Below are 10,314 nucleotides of genomic sequence, written 5' to 3'. Positions count from 1 at the left end.
TGTCATGTGTTTTCCTCTGAATGCTGGCCTTTGATGCACTGTGATTGCTATGTGAAACATTCAGAATTCTCATTTTCTTTTTTTAAAAAATGAATTTGACTAATATTTTACAAATTAATTTCTTTAAGTGGAGTCAAAGTAGTAGAATTATAAAATATTTACATATCTTGATTAGAACACTCAAATATTCAAATGCTACCTTTAAATTGATATTTCATAAAGTGCTAATAAAAAACTAATCCCCTCCATTTGAATGATTTGAATACCCTCTCTCGCCTCTTATGGAGTGCAAGTTGCAGCAAGTGAACAGGTGGGAATACGAATACATCAGATGGCGGAGACAGTGACCTCGGGGCACAGTAATATTGAAACGCTATCAAAGAGAACATGTATCTGTAATGTCTCTGTCTTGAGAAAAATCATATTATAGGGGAACTTAATTTTCTGGCTTGTCCATTTTGGTGCTATATAGATAACTGAGTGAGTGCCTCCTTTCTTCCAGATGATAACATGATGTTATTTAAAATCACGACGTTTTAACGCAAGAAAAATTAAAAAATAAATGGTTCAGGCCATTCATCTTCCTGAGTAAACCCCAATTCCCTAGGACTAGCTCCTTTTTCCCAGGCCAATGCTCTCCAAAGGGGTGTTTTTATGCTCTCTATATTCTAAGAGATTCCAGGGAGATTAAAACAAGACACCATTGTTTTCTTACAGATCCCTGTTGGCCTTTGGAAAAGTTCACAAGAGGATGTCTGGCCTAGGTTTTGGCTGCTGAGAAGATCAACAATTGTGATTTCACAGTGGCCTTATGATATTTAGCCATCTTTATAAATCAAGAAACACTGAGTACATGATATAAAAAAGGTTCTATGCTATTACCTGCAGCAAATAAAGGTGAATAAAGCCTAGTCTCAGACCTTACACAACCACGCAGGGTTTGGGTGGTAAGAAAAGAAGACAAATACATAAACACTTGTATTATAAACTGAAAACTGTTAGGTGCCCTAAAGAAGGTAGGGAATTCTTTGGTAGTTCAGAGAAGAGAAAGAGCATGTCAGGTTGGACGAGATTATGAAAAGTTTTATGACACAGCAGGATGAATAAGACTTGGGGAGGGGTTGATGGAAGGTAGAGTATGGAATGGACACTCCAGGTGGAGGGAGCTAATTAAAACAAGGAATAGAGGAAAGAATCAGGGTGTGATTGAAGAATAAATGAATAGTTCAATTTAGCTCCTGTGCTCTGTACACATGGAAGCCTAGTGGAAAACAGTACTGAAAACATGCACTGGGGCCACATTATGAAAGGGTCATGTTTTGAATGAAGTTTAGATTGAGTCCTTCAGGAAATAGGGTTTTTTTTTCCCCCAAGTTTTTGAGAGTTAGAGTAACATAATCATAACTCTGCAATTTTGAAACAGTTTTAAAAAAACTGTTGTGGAAGAGTCTGAAAGTGAAAATCCAATTAGCAAGCTATGATAATGGATTGAACCACAATGGAGGCAGTGGGAATTTAAATTTCTTCTCATCTGCTTACCTGTTGTCCTTTTAGTAATTAAAGCATGTACCTCCTTATTAATGCTACCTCTGTCAAAATAGAAACTATTAATTCAAAATAAGCCCTCTCCAGTATAAGGTGATTTGGAAGTCTTTAATAGCCTTGTGTTTTCCTGGAAAAATCAATTCCTATATCTAACATTCTTTCTTTTCTCGCTTGGGTAGGCACTGGGAATCAAACCCAGGTCTCCGGCATGGCAGGCAAGAACTCTGCCTGCTGAGCCACTGCTATCTAACATACATTTAATAATATTGTTAACCCTTTTTGTTCCACTTCTCTCCAGTCCAGATCCTGTCCAATGTATTCCCATCTTTGTTTTTTTTAAAAAGACACTCAAATCTGGTTGAAGTCCAATAAAATTTGTACTGATCAGAAAACTCCAGGAATGGTGTTTGGGTTATCAAACCAGAAAATGTTATGTGATTACAGGATAGTCAAAATGAAAATCTGTTCAAAATCTGTCTTTATCTGCATAGTTCAATGAACTTAATTGAACGTTTATTTGATAATTCACAATTTTGAAGTTTTAAAATTTATGACTTCAGACTAACTCATGTGCATTCAACTTAATGAACATTTATTAAAGTTCTTTGTGGTGCTAGGCTGGACAGTTTCTACACATAATTTAACAATTCTTAACCTTAAGATTTCTTCCATTAAGTAACTATTGTCTGCTAGACAGATAAATAGTTGAATAAAATTAATATAAGTGCAATGTGCACAAAGAAGGGGAACAAGAAAGAGAGGTGGGGAGGTGGAGGGAGCTGAAGTCACCCTTTGAGGTTTCAGAGGTTGAAGGAAGGAGACAAGGATGAAAATTTCACAGTGGAGGAATTTCTAGTGCTCTTTGTTTCATTTTATAGGTGCAATAATTTAGAGGATCCAGTGATATCTATGCTTATTCCAGGGTGATGCTGATACTTATTTTTTGAGGGAATCATATCCCTGACAATTCTTTTTCCTCGTCCTCTGCTTCTTTCTCATAAAGGTGGAATCAGGAATAAAAAGGTCATCTCTACTTCTTTAATAATTACAGTGAAATTTGTTTTAGTGCATTATGAAAAGTATGCAAGTCACATTGAGGGCGGAGCATTTCTTAAGTCAATGTTCTTTCATTATATCTTAGCCAACTTATTCAACTCATATTTAGTGAGTGCTAACTGTATGTCAAGCATTGTTGTGGGTGCCTGTGACACAGCTGTGAACAAAACCCACAATAATCCCATGCATCAACTGTTGGAAAGGCAGACGCCATTCAAAATAAGTAGAACACACAGCATGTTCCAGAGTGAAGAGCAAGATGGAGAAAAACAAAGGCATCCCAGGTTAGGAGGGGCTCATGAAGGATGCCTTACTGTGATGACGTCTAGTAAGACCTGAAGCAAGCAAGTCATATGGCTATCTGGGGGGAGAGCCGAGGGAACAGAAAGTGCAAAGACACTGAAGTAGGAATATGCTAGATTGGTTTCAGGAATGAAAAGTGGCCGAAGCATTGGAACAGATTGAGAAAAGGGAAGAGAAGTAACAGATGAGAGCAGAAAGCTAAAAGGAGGCCAGATGACGTAGCACCTTCTAATTAGTCTAAGCCGTTGTAGTGACTTTGCTTTTTATTCTGAGTAAAACACATTGGACATGTTGTAACGAGATGAATTTATTTCACAATGTTTTATTTATTGTGTATTTATTTAATTTTAATTAAAGGTATAATTTTTATTAAGATATAATTAATATACTATAAAAGTCATCCCTTCTAGCATGTAGTCCTAAGTATGTAAAGTCATGTGATTAGCACCGCAATCAAAGTACAGAACAGTTGCATCCTTCACCAAATCCTATCATGCGCCTTTGTAGCCAACTCCTTACTCAACTCCCAACCCAACCAGTGATTGTTTCCTTTCATAATCTGGCCTTTTGCAGAATATCATATAAACGGAAGCACAGAGCATGCTACCTTTCAGTATGGCTGCTTTTGCTTAACATAACACATTTTTATTCAGCCATATTGCCTTGTATGTCAGTAGCTTATATGGCTTTGCCACAATTTTTTTTTTATCTATTTCTTGGTTGAGGTACATTTGCTTTGTTTCTAATTATTGGTGATTTTGAATAAAGTCACTATAAACATTCATGTACTCGGTTTTGGAAGAACGTAAGTTTTATGTCCCTGACAAATAGTTAGAAATAGGAATTATGGATCATATGGTAAGTGTATGTTTTACTTTACAAGAGACCACCAAACTGTTTTCCAAAGTTGCTGTACAATTTATATTCCTGGGAACAATGTATGACAGTTCTACTTTCTCTATATTGTCATCAGTGCTTGATATTGTTTTATTTTTAATTTTAATCTTGCTAATAGGTTGTAGTGGTATCTCACTGAAGTTTTAATTTGCATTTCCCTAATCAATTTTATTTAAAAACATTTTTTTAAGAAGCCAAAAAGTTGAAAGACAAGAACCGTGAACACATACATTTCACTATCTATCTAGAATCACCATTATAAACAGTTTTCACATTTGCTTTATTTTATTTTGTATTTTAATAGACTTTATTTTTGGAAATTAGTTTTAGATTTATAGAGAAATTGCACAGAAAGTTTAGAGTGTTTCCATGTACTCACTAACCCCCAAACAGTTTCCCCTATTATGAATAGCTGGTATTAATGTGGTGCATTTTTTACAATTGGTGAACTAATATTGATACATTAAAGTCCATAGTTTACATTATGGGTCACTCTTTGTGTTGTACAGTTTTATGGGTTTTGACAAATGCATGATGTCATGTGTCCACCATTGCAGTATCATACAGAATCGTTTCACTGACCTAAAAATGCCCAGTGTGCTATTAATCCCCCTCCTGCAGTTCCTGGAAACCACTTAGTTTTTAGTGTCTCTGTAGTTTTGCCTTTACCAGAGTGTCATATAGTTGGAATCAGACTGTACGTAACCTTTTCAGAATGGCGTCTTTCACTTACCAATATGTATTTTAAGGTTCTTCCATGTCTATTCATGGCTTTTAGCACCATGAATTATTGCTGGATCATATTCGATTGTATGGTTGTACCACATTTTATTTATCCATTCATCTCTTGTAGGATATCTTGGTTACTTCTAGTTTTTGGCATCAATGAATAAAGTTGTCATAAACATTCCATGCAGGTTTTTGCTGTGGACCTCAGTTTTCAGTCCATTTGGGTAAATACTTAGGAATGTGGTTGCCAGATCAAATGGTAGACCTCAGTTTAATCTTGTAAGAAACTGTTGGACTCTTCCAAAGTGGTTGTACTGTTTTGCATTCCCACCCACCAGCAATGCATGGGAATTCCTATTACTTCACAGCCTCACCAGCATTTGGTGTTGCCAGGTTTGTTTTTGTTTTTGTTTTTAATTTTAACTATTCTAGTAGTTGTATAGTGGTATCTTACTGTTTTAACTTGCAATTCCCTAATGATATGTAATGTTAAATATATTTTCATATGCTTATTTGTCCTTTATATATTTTCTTTGGTGCAGAGTTTTCAAACTCTTTGGCCATCTTTTAAATGGATTGTTTATTTTCTTATTAGTGAATTTTAAGAGTTCTTTGGATATTTTGGATCCAAGTCCTTTATCAAATATGTGCTTTGCAAATATTGTCTCCCAGTCCAGGGCTTGTCTTTTTATTCTCAGTGTCTTTCACAAAGCAGAAGTTTTTAATTTTAATAATGTCCAACTAATCAGTTTTTTTTCATGGATCATGTTTCTGGAGTTGTGTCTAAAACGTTATCACCCAACCTAGGGTCACCTAGATTTTCTCCTATGTTCTAGAAGCTTTATAGTTTTTCATTTTACATTTAGTTTGATCCTTTTTGAGTTAATTTTTATGAAAGGTGTTAAGGGCTGTGTCTAGATTCATTTTATTTCTTTTTGCATGTCGATGTACTGTTGTGCCAGCACCATTTGTTGAAAACATTATCCTTTCTCCATGGGATTGCTTTTGATCCCTTGTCAAAGATCAGTTGACTGTATTTTTGTGGTCTATTTCTGGGTTCTCTATTCTGTCCTGTTGATCTCTTTGTCTATTGTTTTGCCAATACTACACTGTCTTGATCATTATAGCTTTATAGTAAGTCTTGAGGTTGGGCAGTGTTGCTCCTCTGATTTTGTTCTTTTTGAGTATTATGCTAGCTATTTTGTCTTTCTTTCTCCTTTTCATATAAAATTTCAAGTCAATTTGTTGATATCCATTAAATACTTTTCTGGATTTTTGATTGGGATTTAATTGAATCTATAGATCAAGTTTTTTCAGAATTGTCTTTCTATCCATTTATTGAGATGATCTTTGAATTATTTCATCAGAGTTTTGAAGTTTTCCTTATAGAGATCCTGCACATATTTTGGAGATTTATACCTAATTTTTTCTTTTTTTTTGGTGCAAATACAAATGGTGTCATGGTTTTCATTGCAAATTTCAATTGTTTATTGCTGAAAAATCATGGATTTTTGTGTATTAACTTTGTATCCTGAAACCTTGCTATCATTGCTAAGTATTCACGTTTTTAATTGAATCTTTGGGATTTTCAATATAGATAATCATATCATCTGCAAACAAAGTCAGTTTTATTTTTCCCTTTCCAATCAGTATACCTTTATTTCCTTTTCTTGACACATTGCATTAGCTAGGACTTGTAGTACAATGATGGCTAGGAATAGGGGTAGTACCTGTTTTATTTTTCCTGATCTATGAAAACAAGTTAGAGATATTATTTATGCTTCACTCATAAATAAATCCATATCTGTTTCCTAAAAACAAGAACATTCTCCTACATGAGCACAACATCATTATCAGAGCAAAATAATTAAACATTGTAGCAGAAATATTTTCTAATCTACAGTTCTTTTTCAAATTTCCCAAATTGTCCCTAATAATGTCTTTTAAAGGAGTTTCTTCCCTTCCTGCCTACTATTCTCCCTTCCTTTCATGTTTCCCCTTCCCTCCCTCCCTCCCTCCCTTCCTTCTTTCCTTCCTTCCAGCGCAGTTCTACCATACCAGAGAGGTCCAGATCAACTCTTTTGTAGAATAGCCCATAATCTGGATTTGTTGGAATGCTTCTTCTGATAAGATCCAATTGAATTATTTTTGGCAAGAATACTACGTAGGTGTTCCACATATCAGAATGTATGTAGTATCAGTTTGTCCTGTTTTGGCATTGCTAAGAGATTAAGGTGCTGTCTACCAAATTTCTCCACGAGAAAGACACCTTTTCAAATTGTAATTAAGAGGGTGATATTTTGAGATTCTATTCTCTAATTACTTTTTTACCTTATTGTTTTAGCATCCATTAATGATCCATGTCTGAATCCTAGGGATTAAAAAAAAAGTGATTTTTCTAACCAAATAATTCCTTCTACATTTATTAGTTGGCATTTGTTTGGAGGAGAGCTTTCCATCCCATTATTTTCCCAGCTTTTTTTCTTTTAATTTGGAGTGTTACTATTACTTTAGTTTGAGTTCCCTCAAAAGCAATGCCAGATAAAAGGATTTGTGAGAAGTTTTTTATTTTCTTCTTCTTTTCTGACTATTTTTGAGGGATGTTTGTCCGTAGTTGTTTTTTCTTGTGATTTCTTTGTCTGACTCTGGAACCAGTAATACTTGCTTTGTAGAATGAGTTGGGATATCTTCCATTTTCTATTTTATGAAAATATTTTTGAAGAATTGTGATTATTTCTCCTTAGTCAATAAAATTCATGAGTAAACACTTCTTAGCTGGGGATTTTATTTGTGGGAAGATTTTATATTTCTAATTCAGTTTCATTACTTCTTTTAAGTTTATCAGACTCTATTTATTCTCAAAGTCAGTTTTAGTAGTATGTATCTTTCTAGGAATTTGCCATTCATCTAGGCTACCTAATTTGCTGGAATAAAATTGTTTATCATATTCCCTTATAACTGTTGTTATTCATGCAGTGTTTATAGTGATTTCCCTTATTTCTTTCCTAATTTTGTTAATTTGTGTTTTCTTTCTTTTTTTCTCATGGTCATTCTGGCTAAAATTTGTCAGTTTTATTGTCTAAGAGCCAACATTAATTTCATTGATTTTTCTCTATTGTTTTTCTGTTTTCTATTTTATTGATTTTTACTCTAATTTTTATTACTTCCTTTCTGATACTTGCTTTGGGTTCGATTTGCTCATTTTGAGTCTTAAGGTAGAATTTTAGGTTACTGATTTGAGCCTTAAAGACTATCCATATGGTGATTTATATTTCACACCTAAAAAGTACCCTGATTCTGTGAAAAATACCTGGGTCTATGCTTTACCTGTATGCAACCTCATCTCTTCTCCAAGTTAACTGTGCCACTAGATCAGATTCCAATTGAATAAATCTCTGGTGGGCTAAGTGTCCACGTGGCTCTGTTGGGAACTTCAACTGGGGAAACATTGCCCTAGAAATTCTAAATAACAACTGCTTCCCCTCCCTACTTTATTCATTTAAGCCTTTTATAATTCCTTAAAAATTCTAAGTCCATGAGATTATTTCATAATTATATGAACAGTCTCTCATGTTGATAGTTCTAGGAGATAAAAGCACCCATTAATATGGGGTTTGAATGAATTAACACAAGTGAATCGAACAGTGTCTGTTATAGAATAAGTACTGAATGAGTACTAGCCATTATGATGCTATTATTACTACTATTATTATTATTATGTATCATGGTTCCTAGGGACACTAAGACTTTTTTAAGAAAACACCTCATTTCTCCCTGCTTCCAAGGTTACTTAGAACTATACAAGCTGCTCATGCCAACCAAAATGTTTCCCAGTTTTGAGCTGTTACATGGATTAAGATCTGGTCTGACCCTACAGAAGATGCTCTTAGCTTCAGACATTCAAAACAAAAACCTGCATTCCTTTAGAGCAGTCATATTTCTGAATATTATGTCAGAAAATAAGCAGTGATTTTTGGCCTTATGTTTTTGGTGCTCTAAATAAATGTCCTGTAAGGGGCATAACATTACAGTAGAAGCCCTGACCTTCCCCCATTTAGAGGCTGTGAGCATCCTCCACGCCATGCTCTCATGTGATAATTAGCAGTAGGTAAAGCAACTTCCTCTCCGCCTTCACACCTTGTTCTGAACTGAAAACTATTGGCAGGGAGTTTGGCTTCTCTGGGAAAGATTTAAGATGCTCCTATTCAAGAAATTTTCTTGTCCAACACGTCTTCATTTTTAAAATTTTGCACTTTTTCCAGTCTTTATGGGTCTCCAAGATAATGGGTGAGGTACCTGCCCGATAATTTCAATATATCTTGCATTTCAAAGTACACCTGTTATTTTCTGTTGTTTGGTTTGTTTTCTATATTCTCTTGGCAGGTAGCATATTCCTGGTATATCTAATTTTGGCTAACCTTTTTCATAAAGAGGTGGGAAAAACATATTAAAATTACTGTAATTCCTGTCACATCTCATGAGTGTTACTTTCCTCTCTTAGTGAAGTAGGAGAATATATGTCATATTTTATTTGTCCTGCTCTTTGAATGAATGTAATTGAAGCATTTTTACTGAACCCCAATTTTATTTTGCTACTTCTACTGTCCGTTTTGGAATTTGAATTCACTTAAAATAGGGTCTATGTAACATACTGGAATTATATTATTTTAGAGCTCAAAATAAGCCAAGGTCTTCCAGTATTTTCTTTATAGATACAGAACTGATTATCTAAGAAAGTAACTGTTCCAGTTTGAAACTGTTGTGACCCACAGAAAAGCCATGTTCTCTAATCCTCATTCAATATTGTTGAGGGGGATCTTTTTAAGTTGTTTCCATGGAGATGTGACCCAACCAATGTGGGTGGGACATTTTGATTAGATGGTTTCCATGGAGATGTGTCTCTTCCATGTAAGGTGTGGTTGCTTATTAGAATCCTTTACAAGGGAACCATTTTGGAAAAAGCTTCAGAGCTTACATAGCCAGAGACCTTTGGAAATGAAGATAGAAAATTCCCCTGGGGAACCTGGTTGAAATGAGAAGCCAGAGACCACAGTAGATGCAGCCATGTGGCTTCCTAGATGATAGAGGTGTGCCAGACCCACTGGCCTTACTTGAATTAAGGTATCTTTCCCTGGATGCCTTAGTTTGGACATTTAGCCTTAGAACTACAAACTTGCAATTTAATAAATTCCCTTTATCAAAGCCAATCCATTTCTGATATATTATATTCTGGCGGTATTTAACAAACTAAAACATTAACTGACTATCAAAGATCACATAATTTGACACTTTTTTTTGAATGGGTAGGCATCGGGAATCGAGCCTGGTTCTCCGTCATGGCAGATAAGAACGCTGCCTGCTGAGCCACCGTGGCCTGCCCTTACCCTTTTTTAAATTAATTAATTAACTAACTAACTAATTAATTAATTTTGGCATGGGCAGGCTCCCGGATTCGAACACTGGTCTCTGGCATGGCAGGCAAGACTTCTGTCACTGTGCCACCTTTGCATCACCCATAATTTGACCCTTTTTGAATATTGATTTAGCATAAGAATTCTAGGACTAGAATATCTACTTCCTGGGATTATAAATAACTCTTTCCTACTTAAACTGGTATGCTCACAGCAATCTATGAAATATTATCTTGATTCAGGTAACACAAAGAGTAGGTGTTCAATAAATATTTTTCAATGAAAGGATAAATAAATCTTTAAACTAAAGAGGACATGCAGAAAATGCAATTTAGTGAAATATAGGTGAAAGACCAGTACTGTGGATTTAAAA

Source organism: Tamandua tetradactyla, chromosome 1, assembly GCF_023851605.1.
Source record: "Tamandua tetradactyla isolate mTamTet1 chromosome 1, mTamTet1.pri, whole genome shotgun sequence".
In the NCBI taxonomy this organism is placed as follows: Eukaryota; Metazoa; Chordata; class Mammalia; order Pilosa; family Myrmecophagidae; genus Tamandua; species Tamandua tetradactyla.
The sequence above is the reverse complement of the archived record's forward strand: the minus strand, read 5'-3'. Positions refer to the sequence as shown.